The sequence below is a fragment of the Ictalurus furcatus genome, chromosome 28 (genome assembly GCF_023375685.1).
Source record: "Ictalurus furcatus strain D&B chromosome 28, Billie_1.0, whole genome shotgun sequence".
NCBI lineage: Eukaryota > Metazoa > Chordata > Actinopteri > Siluriformes > Ictaluridae > Ictalurus > Ictalurus furcatus.
This window is the reverse complement of record NC_071282.1, coordinates 16,449,442-16,464,221: the sequence shown is the minus strand read 5'-3', so window position 1 is coordinate 16,464,221 and position 14,780 is coordinate 16,449,442.

Genomic DNA, 14,780 nt, shown 5'->3' with positions numbered 1-14,780 from the left:
CAGCACTGTCAGATAGGTTAGCACCGTAATTGCCCTCCGCGTGAAGCGAGAGGGAATAGTGGGAATGATTTCGGACAAGATTCTGCATCAACACGCCACTCTCACCTCCCCCATTATGGATCAAGGTCACCTTACACCAGCTGCACCTTGCTAAGTCCACATTAGCATGAGGTCTAATGAGGCTTGGGGGGGGAAACAGTGCTAGCTCCGCAGCCACCGTCTCGTAATGCAACCTGCTAGCGCACTGCATTATTAGCCCTAAAGGCTTCATTATTTTGCATTAGCCATTTGTTTTCAATTTGAAGCCATGCTACTGTTTGGGTTATTTCCCCTAAAGGGTTGGGGTTTCACAAAAAATTACAATGATTCCATTAAAAAAATTACAATAATTGCATTTAGAAGCCAAGGGGTGATTTTTGTGTTGGTTAATCTAAACAGCCAGGGCTTGAAGTTAGTACACAAAAACCCAGCTTTCTCCACAATTGAGTTGGAGACAATTCCCATACATAAATATTCATACTCTTTAATATTGAGATGAAGCATGGTGGTGGCAGTATCATGTAAGAGTTGCTTCTCTGAGTAATACCAGGTATCACTGACTAATACTCATTAATCTTCTGTTTTGACTAATACTTCTACCTGGTCTCTGAGTTTTGGTGGCCATAATATTTTAAACTTTTCTCCTGTCAGTTCAATATTATGGGTTATTTTGTGTTGACTCATGACATGAGATGTTAAAAATCATTTTAAGCAGGGGGGGTGAATATTTATGCAAGCTACTGATAAACAACAGCAAATTGAGGAACCTTTGAGAACACCGTTGAGAGCATCCTGAGCAGCTGCATCACTGCCGGGTTTGGAAATTACACCGTATTGGATCGCAAAACCCTGCAGTGGAAAGTGAGGACAGCGGAGATCACCTGGGTCTGTCTTCCCTCCATCATAGACATTTACACCACACGCTGCATCGGCAAAGCCACCAGCATTGTGGATGACCCCACACACCCCCCTCACACAAACTCTTCACCCTCCTGCCGTCTGGAAAAAGGTACCGAATCATTCGGGCCCTCACGGCCAGACCGTGTAAGAGCTTCTTCCCCCAAGCCATCGGACTCCTCGATACTCAAAGACTGGACTGACACCCACACACACACGCACACACACGCACACACAAACACACAAAACAGAAAGCTGCGTTGTGTTTGCAATTGTTTGATATCCATGAGAGCAGAGTATCCGTTAAAGGTTAAACAATAAAGACAAATTTTCACAGTTTTCTTTGCTCACACTTACCAAGGGTGCCAATATTACTGGATATGGTTGAAATAACGATAAAGCCACTTGACTTGACGTACGTCGGGTCAAACTACACTACTTCAGATGCTATAATAGCCATATAGTAAAGGCTGCAAATTCTATTTACAGCTTTAATGCTTTTTAGACTACATTCTTAACGGCACAAATAAATAAACCTGTACGATGTACGAAAATAATAAACCTGGGTAGCATTTTGCACAATTTTAAGGCTGAACCAATTCAAAACAATCTGGAGGCTCAGGTAAAAACGGTTCATTCTGGAACTGAGAGCGCGCAGCATGGAAGCTCATGTCCGTCAACAGATCCTTTCTTATAACTCAGTACAATGTCTACAATGCGAGTTTGAGAGGCCATGACACTGGTCACGATGGAATTCACTAAGTGACGGTGTAAGGATTCGATTTCGCTTTAAAAGTCAATAAAAGTACCCGTGAGAGCCATCGGAAATGGGATTTAAAAACAGTCCTACGTACTGTACACCCCTGCATTGACCTTAAAAGTGATACGAAAGTGATAATGTTTAAAAAAAAAAAAAAAAACATTTTGCAGTGTAGTTTTACACAATGCGCAGTTCACTAGAATATTGGCTTCATCTGTTTTTGGAAAATATTAAATAAATAAATAAATACATACATACATACATACATACATAAAACCACTCCTGACTACTGACTCCTCGCTACTGGCTAATCGACAGCACAGCAGCGAAGCCGATCGTGAAAATACGCACGGGATTGGCACCCAACACCCCGAACCCACTGCCGTTTTTAAACATCTTGAAACATTTGGTCTAACTGGACCACTTCCTACCGACGTCTACAAAAAGGAAAGTCAAATTGAAAGCTCGATTTCAGTACGCAAATCTGGACCGTCTCCGTTGCTTTCCACACTCGGATTAGCACGGCGCACACACAAAGCGAGTGCTGTGTCCTGAACTCACAGCAACTTGGTAAAGAAACAGAGGAATGTGCTCAACATGTTCTCGCCAGAGGTTAAATTATTCTTCTTGTGGTGCAAATCCTTTCCTTTGTAGCACAGAAAGAAAAAAAAAAATTCAGTTAAATCCTACAACACAGTGGATCTTTCTCTTTTGGTTTCCTTTTTACCCTTCATTTCATCTCTGTATATTTATTGTGCTGCTTTGTGTGTGTGTGTGTGTGTGTGGAATTAGCCACAGTCGAGCGTACAGCTGTCCTAGATCAATCCTGCACGCTGATGCGATGACTGAAGCACTAAAACGTCCATGTCTTCATTATTTTAACCAGAGTGTGGAAGATTTGGGTTCTTTCCCTTTCCGTGTGTGTGTGTGTGTGTGCGTGTGTACGAATCATGACAAAAATGTGGCAGGGTGAATTAAGCTTTCAATTTGTGATCACTTTCAGCCACAGAGATAAGCAGTGTGTGAACGATCTCTAAATACACGGGAACTGCAAATTCTCACAAATGAGCACGAGCAGACTAATATGTAAAGTTATGATAAGTGTTAGTGTAGTCATAAAGTATACGGTTCAGGCTAGTTTTATAGAAAGTGCTCGTGGGCGTAGGTTTACTCACAACTTCATTCATAAGAAACACATTTAAATAACCCAGTCGCTCATTAGCAGTTCTCAGGAGGCTTGATCGTATCGCGTGTGTCAATCAGACACAATCAAGCTTTCCGCGAATCGCCACTTGGCAGCAGCTATAAAAATAAAAAAAAAATGAATGAAGAACTAACTCTTCACTGTAAACAGAATCGAAAACGATGATGTTAGCGCAATTAATGCTAATGAGTCATCGACGAATATTCATCAATCTGCTCGTTCCTTGCTGTATAACCGCTCTTTGACATTTTCACTTCCTTTGGAGGTTGGTTTATAAAGAAAAAAAAATACATTTCAGGACGGATGTGAGTTTGCGATACAAAGTTGACGTTCGTTGATAACATTAGCATAACCTGTGAAAGTCAGCAGTTAACGGCTAGCTAAGAGCTATTTTAGCTAATTTGTAGTCTTGTGGATCCTTTTCTTGATTATCTACCGACAGATCTGAGGGAAATGTTGGTATTTCAGATCTTTTTAATCTCATTTCTACCACCACTTTAGCTTTATACTGTCTGAATCAAAGACTTAACAAGTATATGCTAGCTAGCTTGTAGTTAGCTAGCTTGTGTGCACAGTGTCTGTAATTTCACAGTTGCTAGTAACAGTGTTCTCACAATTTTACCTACATGAATGCTGTGTATAGACCAAAACAAACCTCTTTTCCCCCTTAAAATAACAATAACAATAACAGTAATAATAATAAGAAGATGAAGAAGAAGAAGAAGAAGAAATGAGCTAGTATTGAAGTAATACTATTTGCCCAAGTTACTTTTCTTTTTTCCAAAAAGTCTGTTAGACGTTTTAACAAGCAGTTTGAAGATTTTGACACCCAGTGACACTCCAAAGCTTTTGTCTGCTCAAGGAGTGGAGGGTATTCGCCCCATATTGTCCTTTCTGCCGCGGTCTCTCTACCTGTGCTGGTAATATTAGGTGACAGCGTGCATTTGGAGACTTCAGAAAACCCAGAATCCTTCCACCAACGTGTCACAACGTGAACCACAGCTCTCCACGAACAGCCTTCATCTTTTTAATAGGGCCCGAGGAGGTGAACCCTGGGCAAAGTGATGAGGAACACGTCTCTCAGCATCGCCTTGCCGCTCTATTAAAACCCAAGCTCCAGGCTTTTTCCTCAGCCTTATTTCAGGCTCAGTGATTTTTCTTCATTATCTGCTCTCTGTGTCTTCTCTTCTCATCTGTCCTTGTCCTCCTGTCCTTCCATCAATGCTTTTTTTTAAATTTTTTTTATTGAACTTTCTTTTAAACTAAACTTTTGTCTACTGTAGCAGAATTCTACCGAAAGAAATGTCTTTTAAATAAAATAAAAAAAAGTACTGTATGAAATGTCTCATTTCTCCTCATGGGTCTTCACCAACTTCTTTACTTATACAGTACCAGGCTATTAGTGGTGGCTCATATGTAGGTGCAGGTAGAGAAGAACCCCATGATATAGATGACCCGGTCAGTGTCATGTCAACACTGGATTCGGCTCCGGACTCCATTTCCCAGGACTCACTGCAGCCTACAAACATGGCTGCCACAAACTACACATCCTTCAGAGTCATTGGGCTACTGATCATGCACACCTGTCTCCAGTCACACCCGGCACTATATAAAGGACTCACAAACACTCACTCAGTAATGCTCATTTTAGCTTTGGCTGACTTACCAAGGCTTTATTTTTATTCTAGTGAGTCTAGTGAAACCTGGCAACCCTAGTTAAAGGTATTAGCTCTTTGCCAAACACAGGTGCTGGGTGTACAGTATATAAAGGCTGGGTATACAAAGGTGTCTAAAACTACTTAAAATGAGCTGCTAGACCGTATGCTGGATGACTGTACAGTATGTTGTCAATTCTCAACTGCATGTTATGGGGTTACTCAACAAATTCACTAGAACTTCAGACACACTTCCAAACAGGACTCGTGTCTCATGTATTACAAGAAAATATTAAATGTTTCCTCAAACGACTAAATCTGTATCCGAGTACAAATTCCCGATCGTAACAGAACTGCAGAGATGCTTTATTAAGTGCAGGTATCCTCGGAAGATAAAGCATCCCCCCCCCAATGATTCCTGAAAGAGTAAAAAGAGATCTGAACATTTTAAGCATTTCACTATCAGTGTATAAACATGAATGTTTTTTTTTAAACTATATTCCCCTGGTTCTTCTTGGTCAGCTTTGTGGCTTTCAGCGAGGCCAAGAAACACCGCATATGTCACGTTCCACTTGAGAAGCCTCTTCATGAACAACTTCCTGTGGCCTCCCACCAAAGAGGAAGCTCGACAGGACGTTTTCTATTCTTTAACTACACAATTTGCTCAGGCTCGGAGTCACTCAGCTTACAACCCCTGGCAAAAATTCTGGTATCACCACACATAGAGGATCCTCAGCCAGGTTTTCTACTTCGTAGCAAATAAACAAATCACAAATATGACAGAAAACAATTTTTGTTTAATAGCTGAACATTCTGGCATTCTTGAAATGATTGTGTATTCGAACGAGCGCATTAATATAAACCTGGGATTTGCCTTAAAGCTGAAACTACTATCAGAGCTCCTATTATAGAAAACTATTCAATACGGTCTGACCAATCAGAGTCAAGAACTCAACAGCTCTGTTGTATAATATGAAATCGAGGTTGCAGTTAAAATGAAGTCTCTACGTCTCCTCGACAATGCAGATTAATCCTTAAGGAAGGAACATGTTGTCAGGTGATAGACCAACGACATGATCCTCTTCTCTGAACCTGATATTAAAACAGAGACGTCACCTAGCGTTAATAACTCTCTCCTCAAGGGCAGTCATGATAACGCTAGCTGATAACGCTAACGGAGATGATCCCGGTATTGCGTCATAGCCAGCTTCAAAAAAGGTCCTTCTGTATTAAATGTTATTGTGAAGTAGGAGGGTGGGTCATTAATTTCACACTTTTATGTCATTCCTTCATGATTATTACCTTTATTTTAATCCATTTATCTTCTCAAAGCCTATTGATTGAAGTATCTTTATGGTGTCTGTAGTTGGAGGATCTATTTATATGCAGTCAGACAAAAAAAAACAACTTCTGAGAACTCACTGTGATGATTAATCTGATGATTAAAAGGAAAAGAAATTGCCTTTACAATTAGTTTTTTGTTTTGTTTTTTTCCTCGAAGGGACCTTACTCACTCACATTTACACCACTTATTCCGGTTCCTCGTCGATCTCCTGCTCGCGTTCACGTCGCAGATCTCGACGTAACCATAGCAACTCTCTATAGGTTGCTATATGATTGTAGGCCTGCTTAAAAAAGATTGCCTTTTACTAGTGCTTAAAGTGTTCCTAAATGGTCAGTCAGGTCCATTCAGCCCAACGTACTAGAATACTAAACGCTTACTTCCTTTCATGGCCACTGATGATAAGATAATCAGAACCCAGTCACAGAGAGGAACAATTTCTGATATTTTCTGGTTCTGAAATGTTCTGGTTCTGAAATGTCCTGTTTTGTTAGTTTGAATAATGATTTTTTTTTTTTTTTTTACGCAGTTGAAGAATGACTCCACTCCAAGTGGCCATGTGTGTTTATCTGTCATATCCAAATGTCATATTCAAGGAGCGACGGTTTGTTAGCCAAGGAGTCTGGTGTTAATCACCATTGTGAAGAAAACATTTCAGGCTTTACCGGGAAAAAAAAAAACCCCAGTCTCTGCTGAGGCATGTACTGTTCTTTTTAGTGCCTTTAATTAACAGTTCAGTATGTTGTATAAATTTGTATTTTTTTGGCTCCTCATAGTGTCAAGGATCTCAGTATGGACAGTTATTTATAAGGAACAATGATTTGCTTTCAATAGCTTTGCTTCTATACCTGATTCTGTTGCTGTATAAAAGAATCATATAGTGTATGCTCCTGGCACCTTCTTTTATCCTCTATTAAACACACTTGTTAGTCGTTCTAGAATGGTTATTGCTCTACGCTGAAAGCCACATATTCACAGATATTTCAGTTAATATATTTTTCAGTGAATTTCAGATTTTTTACTTTTTAAATGTCAGGCCTGTAGAAAACAAGTCGAATGAATCTTCTTTAAAAGGAAGCAGTGAACTTGAAAGCAAACGCTATATGTATTTAGTCAAATCCCACCACAAATTAAAACCACAGTATGAGAATAAAGCTTGATTCAAGTCTAAGAATGAAGCCTGTTAAATGATTGATGATGAAAGATGAATGATAATAAAACCTGTTGGAGGATGAAACCTGTTTGAGGTATGAGGATGAAACCTGTTTGAGGTATGAGGATGAAACCTGTTTGAGGTATGAGGATAATAAAACCTGTTTGAGGTATGAGGATAATGAAACCTGTTTGAGGTATGATTATAATAGAACCTGTTTGAGGTATGAGGATGAAAGCTGTTTGAGGTATGAGGATAATGAAACCTGTTTGAGGTATGATTATAATAAAACCTGTTTGAGGTATGAGGATGAAAGCTGTTTGAGGTATGATTGTAATAAAACCTGTTTGAGGTATGAGGATGAAACCTGTTTGAGGTATGATTATAATAAAACCTGTTTGAGGTATGATTATTAAAAAAAAACCTGTTTGAGGTATGAGGATGAAAGCTGTTTGAGGTATGATTGTAATAAAACCTGTTTGAGGTATGAGGATGAAACCTGTTTGAGGTATGATTATAATAAAACCTGTTTGAGGTATGATTATAAAAAAAAAACCTGTTTGAGGTATGAGGATGAAAGCTGTTTGAGGTATGATTATAATAAAACCTGTTTGAGGTATGAGGAGGATGAAACCTGTTTGAGGTATGAGGATTATGAAACCTGTTTGAGGTATGAGGATTATGAAACCTGTTTGAGGTATGAGGATTATTAAGCTTGTTTGAGGTATGAGGATTATTAAGCTTGTTTGAGGTATGAGGATTATGAAACCTCTTTGAGGTATGAGGATGAAACCTCTTTGGGGTATGAGGATGAAACCTGTTTGAGGTATGAGGATGAAACCTGTTTGAGGTTTGAGAAGAAACACTGTTTGATTAAACCTATTTGAGGTTTAAGGATAAAACCTGTACACGCATTAATATTTGAGCAGAAAACCTGTTTAAGGACTACGTACGTGACTAAGACGTATGAGCCTAAAGGGTGTTTGAGGATAGAGTCTGTTTCCCGTTCGAGCCTACAGTCTGTTTGGATTATATTAGGATATAACAGGTTTCAGGTTCGGCTTCGGTTGACGTATGAGAAATCCTGTTTCTCCTGAGCCGGCAGTGTTTTCTGGTTAAATACTGACTCATATCTTTTTAGAGTGCATGACTCAATTATTTCCTAATTCGGGCCTTCCTTTTTAACTTGGTAATTTCCTTCTCCTTGGTAAAATCATGTGTGAACGTTGTACTGTTTGCTACACCTCTGCTTACTGAGACTGAATATCTGAGAGTCCCAGTACGCTAAACCCCACTCAGTATTTTTTCCCCCAATGAGTAATTAGATTGGCTGATTTTGCAAACAAGTGAAAACAAGACTAAAATCCTTTAGACTCAGCCTACATGCACACTTAATTGGACTTTGTTTAGCTTGCTGCCTCTTTTATGAAAATGTTTACAGCCCCATAGCTTTATTAAATAAATAATACAATTTATTACAAAATTTTACCCAGATACAAGAGAAAACTGCAGTACAAACGGCTCCAACGATGTGACGGACTCCCTTTTATAGTCTTATTAACCATTGGCCATGTTTTAAGTCTTAAAATGTATTTTATCCTGCTATCCTGGTCTGGTTGTAAATTGACCCGTTTCCTTAATTCCCTAATTGTCATGGTTTCTATCATGGATGCTGAATCATCTTGTACTGGTAAATGTATGTTTATAAAAATCACATAATAAGAAATTCGATAAATTCGCCCATATTAAGATATTTTCAGAAGTGAGATGTGATCGTGGCATGAAGTGCTGTGTGGGGGGGGGGGAAAGTCATTAATCTCATGGTCACATATTGGAGATGTTATCAGAAATGTGACTACAGGTTAAATCTAATTTGAAAAAAATTTAAAAATCCACTCCGCTTGTGTACACGGCTTTCCAATTGCACTAAGACGTCAAAGGATGCTAATTTGTCCTAAGATTCCCCAGATGTTTTCTTAAAGACGTAAATCGGCATCATGGTGTCATGTTAGCTCAATCAGAAAAGACCCTAGGTACCAAACCAAACTAATGACAAAAATCCCAACAGCAGCACAGCGTGCCAAGTGTCCTTGAATCTAAACCGATACGCTTTTAAGAGCCTCTATGAGCGCGGGGAGCAGAATAGAAGCAGCGCAGGAACTTGGATGAAGGTCACAGGTTTAACGTTTCTTAATCGCTCGGTGTTGATGCTCTACTCTTGTGCTAGATGTATGATGGCTGGTCTATGCTCAAACACAAAAGCGCTCGAGTGGACAGCTGCTCTTGTGTTTACATTGTGGGTCTGCATTTGTTTCTTCTCCTTCTTCTTCTTCTTCTTCTTCTTCTTCTTCTTCTTCTAAGAAACGCTGTAAAGCTAGAGGCTAAGTGTTTCAGTGCTCCCATCTGGAGGAGTGTGTGTGGTGGTGTAAGACTTCCAGGACTGGGTGTGCCCGTTTGGCACCAAAATCAGTGACGCCAACGCACATCGATCACGGTGTGATTTGCAGCCTGTGGGGAGAGTATTAGGGATCAAATAAAAGCCAGTGGTGCATTTTGGCATGTTTGAACAGCTGTACATGCAGGAGGACGTTAACGTTGGTGAAACGTCGTAGCCTGTATGTGCATTTGGCCAACAAAACAGCAAGCAAGTTTTTCGAGTCTGTCGTGTGCTATAGATTGTATTATGTAGGGTTTGGGCTGTGGTTTTTAAACACAGGGCTTATAACTGAGCTCAATTCTGGATTTGTTGATCACTTAGATACCATGTTTAGGCACAATACAGTCTATAAGGCTATAAGTGCGGGAGGCCGTAGTGGCTTAGTGGTTAGCACTGTTGCCTCGCACCTTCAGGGTTGGGGGTTCTAATCCCTCCTCTGTGTGTGTTCCAGTTTCCTCCAAGTCCAAAGACATGCGTTGTAGGCTGATTTCCAATTTGTCCATAGTGCATGCATGGCTGTGCAGCCCTGTGATGAGGGTGTCCCCAGCCTTGTGCCCCTAGTTCCTTAGCATAGTCTCCACGGTCCCTGCAACCCTGTGTAGGATAAGTGGTATGGAAAATGAATGGATGTCTACAAGTGCACTCTGTTCTACATATTTATGATGGCGAAATGATCCTGTGTTTAGTTTAGGGTCGTCACAATACCAACATTTTGACTTCCGTAGCAATACCAGGGCGCGGCAGGGTGGTGCAGTGAGCGGTGTTGCCGCCTCATGGTTCTATAGTAGTAGGGTTTATAATTAGGCCACATTCACTTTGAATTTAAATCCAAGTACAGATACGGATATTTGGAGTACTAAACAGATATGTGTTTATTATATGTTGCGAACCTACCAAGAATCATAGTCCATATGCGGGTCAAAACACAGTCATAATCTGTAATCTAGTATAGACCATGACCATACAGGTGAAAGTTTGAGTACAGTATTTCACTAAAGGCATACAATCAATCCTGGTTGCAAAAAAAGTTTAAGAGCGTTATATATTTTTTTGGCAAAGGAACTAATGTCAGTTGTCAACGTTAGAGCTTCGTGTTTCTCTGTCGATTTCCCCCATGTGCGAGAGGGAAACGGCTCTTAGAGCAGTAGTGAAATTTCCCTGTTCTTCTCATTGCAGTCAGAATGCGCGTTTTGCAGAACAGAAGTCCTCATTTCTCCATAGAGACCTCCGAGTTTGTAGTTTTTATTATCTCATCAATATAGAGAGTACACGCTGTTCTACTCTGAAACCTTTATCCAGACTTTCATAGTTTCCCGTCTAGACTATTGTACCGCCTCATTCATTCATTTATCTTCCTGCTAAAACACTGCTAAAACATTCAAAAGAGTTTAATAGCAACAATTCAAACCACGTATTAGATAGAGGTTCGATAGAGTTCAGGTTGGGGTTAGGAGTGGGTTTAGTAGGTGATGGTTTATTAATGTTATCTAATGCACACTACTGTGCAGGTTAGGAGAACATTCATTCCAGGGGGGCAGTGGTGGCTTAGCGGGTAAGGTTCTGGGTAACTGATTGGAAGGTCAGGGGTTCAAGGTCAGGATAAATTTGAAAACACGTCTTGTTCTCTACGATTCGGTCTTCCATCCATACTGAGACGGCATTTTTGTCCAACAGTAATGGAGCTTTCTGAAAACTCTCTCCCAAGTGGATAAATTTGAAAACGTGTTGTAGCGTGGACTGAGAAAACGAAGATATTCTAAAAACAACGATGTATTTTTAGCCATGTGATGCAGTCATGTGACCCATTCAACTCGGAACAAACAAGACGGTGGACGATGCTGTACTGCAGTTGCTGTGTATGCGATCCGGTATCTGATCGCTTTGTTAAAAAGATTAACGTCGCTTTGGACGACCTTCAGACTGCAGACTACGACCTCCGAGACCAAAGTTTACTACTTCTGCTTGTTACTGTGTTCTTGACCCTGTGTGGATCAGTTCCAAAAGAGTTCGTCTGCTGGTGATAATTCCATATCGATACTGTAAACATATCGCGGATATCGTATCTCGGATGGACGCACGAAATCATAACGCCTCTGCGATCTACTGGATGAGGCATTAAAATGAAATAAAACAAAAACCTAGGACAGGGTAGAGGGTGGCATGGTGACGCGCATTGCCACCTCACAGCTCCAGAGTCCTCGGGTTTTGATCCTGAACTAGGGTTACTCTCTGTGTGGAGCTTCACATGTTCTCCCCGTCCATGTAGGTTTCCTCTGGGTTCTCCGGTTTCCCCCCACCTGCCAAAAACATGTCAGGATGATGTGGATTGGCTATGCGAAACGGCCTCTTTCCTGATCCAGGCCCTGGATCCACCACAGAACAAGAGGCTAGTAAGGAACGAATGTTTATAGCTGCAATAACACGAGTACAGCTATAACCTCGCCATTAAACGTAACTATAAGCAGATGGGAAAAGTATGACGTTCGTTATCGTTCCTTATCCAGACCCGGTTTGAAGAAGGCAGCGTGCGACATCTGGAAATTGACGGCACGTACAAGTACATCAGCGTGGAAGGAATGTAACGGATGTAAATGCCCAGTTCATTAAAGAAATTTCTTCGTCTACTTTGTTTCGTCGAAAGGGTGTATAAACTTTCAAGCGGTCACGTGCTGCTATTGTTTAAAAAAAAAAAAAAAGATAAACTCTCACTGTCCTAAATATATAGCCTATTTTTGTATTTAGAATCTGTCCAATAGGATGTCAGATTAGGAGTGAGATAGAGACCAGGTTTACTGACCCTGTGTGTGTGTGTGTGTGTGTGTGTGTGTGTTTGTGTGTGTGTGTGTGTGTGTGTGCGTTCCAAATCAGACGGAGCCCGTGTTCATCTCCAGCATTAACGAAGCAGCGCTGTGTGACTCTGACACACTCTGACAGGGACTGTCTGCACCTGTCTGTCCTCAGCGGTGTGAACACACACACACACACACACACACACACACACACACACACACACACACACACACACACACACACACACAGAAACACGTATGCATCTAGACATCATATCATACCACATCACGATGACACAGACCCATGGTTTGCCTCAGAATCTGAATTCCACACACACTCGCGCAGACAGGAGCGAGATGATGACATCCAGAAAGACGCAGGAGTAAATGTGTAATAAATAATAAACAAGTAAATATACACTTATTTATTTGTTTTATTTTTTTTTACACAAATACAGCTGTTGAGGTTTCAAGTTTAGTCTTTAGTTTTGTTCTGGAGCTGAGGAAACTGCGTGTCAAAATCATGATCAGAAAACTGTGCAAGTGTTCTTTAACGTCTCGGTTTGTTATTGCTAATCATGTTGTTGTTGTTGTTGTTGTTGTTTACTTGATAGAGCTGGGTGTAAAAAGTTTGCACACCCTGCTTTGGTATGATGAAATCGACAATCAACCAGAGATTCAATGATAATGTGTTACATCCACAAGTGGTTCAAAGATTGTAAATAAATAAATAAATAAATAAATAAATAAATACTACTACTACTACTAATAATAATAATAATAAGAAGAAGAAGAAGAAGAAGAAGAAGAAGAAGAAATAATAATAATAATAATAATAAAAAAATGCAACATGATAAATGTAGAGTTTTTTGCCAATTGGCTTTAAGGGTTTTTTTCTAAATGTCTTGGGTATAGTTTTGGATTTTTCCAGAATCTCTCTCTCTCTCTCTCTCTCTTTTATAAAAAAAAAAAAAAAAAGATTGCATCATTATGTCTTTGTTTTTGCGTTTCTTCTCTTTCTAAATGACGGTTTTCTCCCATCATGACATCGTTTTCCTCAGGTAGAGACGAAGCGATCTCACTGGCGCCACTATTAGCAGGGAATTGTGGGTAATTCAGGAAACAGTTCACCACCGTGAAAATGAAGCGTGAAAGTCAATATAAAAGTCCGAATTTTATTAACAATACATTTCGGATGCTGTTGAAGATCACACGTTAATGCTAAAGATTTATCAGGGTGGATTTTTCCCTGAAGCTTGCTAACATGCTAGCTAGTTAGTTTGTTTGCTTTTTTACTATTAAATGAACATGGAATTCAGTTTTGTGGATAAAACTGACAAACTTTTTTTTTTATTTTTTTTTTAAACCCATTAACCTTCTGCGCAAACCTCATCGCTCGCCTGTAAGCCCTCACGCCCTATCGTATCAGCAAGTTTGTTTTCACGTTTACGTCTCCGTTTCGGAATGAACCAGCGCACCGCTGCAAGCTAACGACACTTTAACAACATTACCACAAGGCCCAGTAATCATATCATATATCGCTTTGCTAATAAGATTACAGCTGATCGCCCAGGCGTGCGCTGACGAGCCGTCCGGACACACGGAAGCCATCACGGCTAATCAGGTTTTCCAAAAGTCACGCCACCTGCTTCCTTAATTCACTTTGACGTGAGTCCGGGGTCGACCTGCATCACGCTCACGCATCTGAATTACTCACGTTACGTCCTGAGGTGTTTAATGAACCTGAGACTATCTGAGTAATGACTAGAGTCGCTAATCAGGCTGTCATGCTAACAGCCCTGTATTGTTTATATTCGTTTTAGATCTTTATAACTTATATACTATATTATTATTGTATATTATATATATATGAGGATCAGTTGTGCCACTGATCAGCTGACGTTCGGGTTATCGTGGATGTTAGCTAATGCTAAGTCTGACACTAATGTACTAAATCATAAACGGTCCATGAATTACAGGCCGGAATTATTAGCACCCTCGCTTTAAGCCTGGTTTTATAGACATTTTGACAAAGGTTATAATGCACGTAAAAATAAACATTGCACACAATTTGTTTTATATTTAAGCAACTGAGGACCCTATGTAGCTGTCCTCTTAAAATCGAATTTCTCCTCAGAAATATATAGCATGTAGCAAAATTATTGGCACCCCCAAAGGAAATTTCAAATAGCTAAATACTAAATTGTCCCATTAAAATGATATTTATTTATTAATTTGTCTTCACTTTAACCTGGTCAGAGGTGCGATGGAGGTTTTAACATTATATATATATATATATTTTTTTTTTAACGTAGGTTTTTAAAGAGTATTTTAAATAATAATGTTACAGCATTTTTAAACATAAAATTTTAAGCAGATTTTCTACGTTTTTGTTTTTAATATGTTTCTGTTTCAAAATATATATGTTTTTAAACAGTATTTCTAAATATAGACCCTCTGTGGTGAAAAAAAAGGGGTACTAACCTGTACTTTATGTTTTCCTT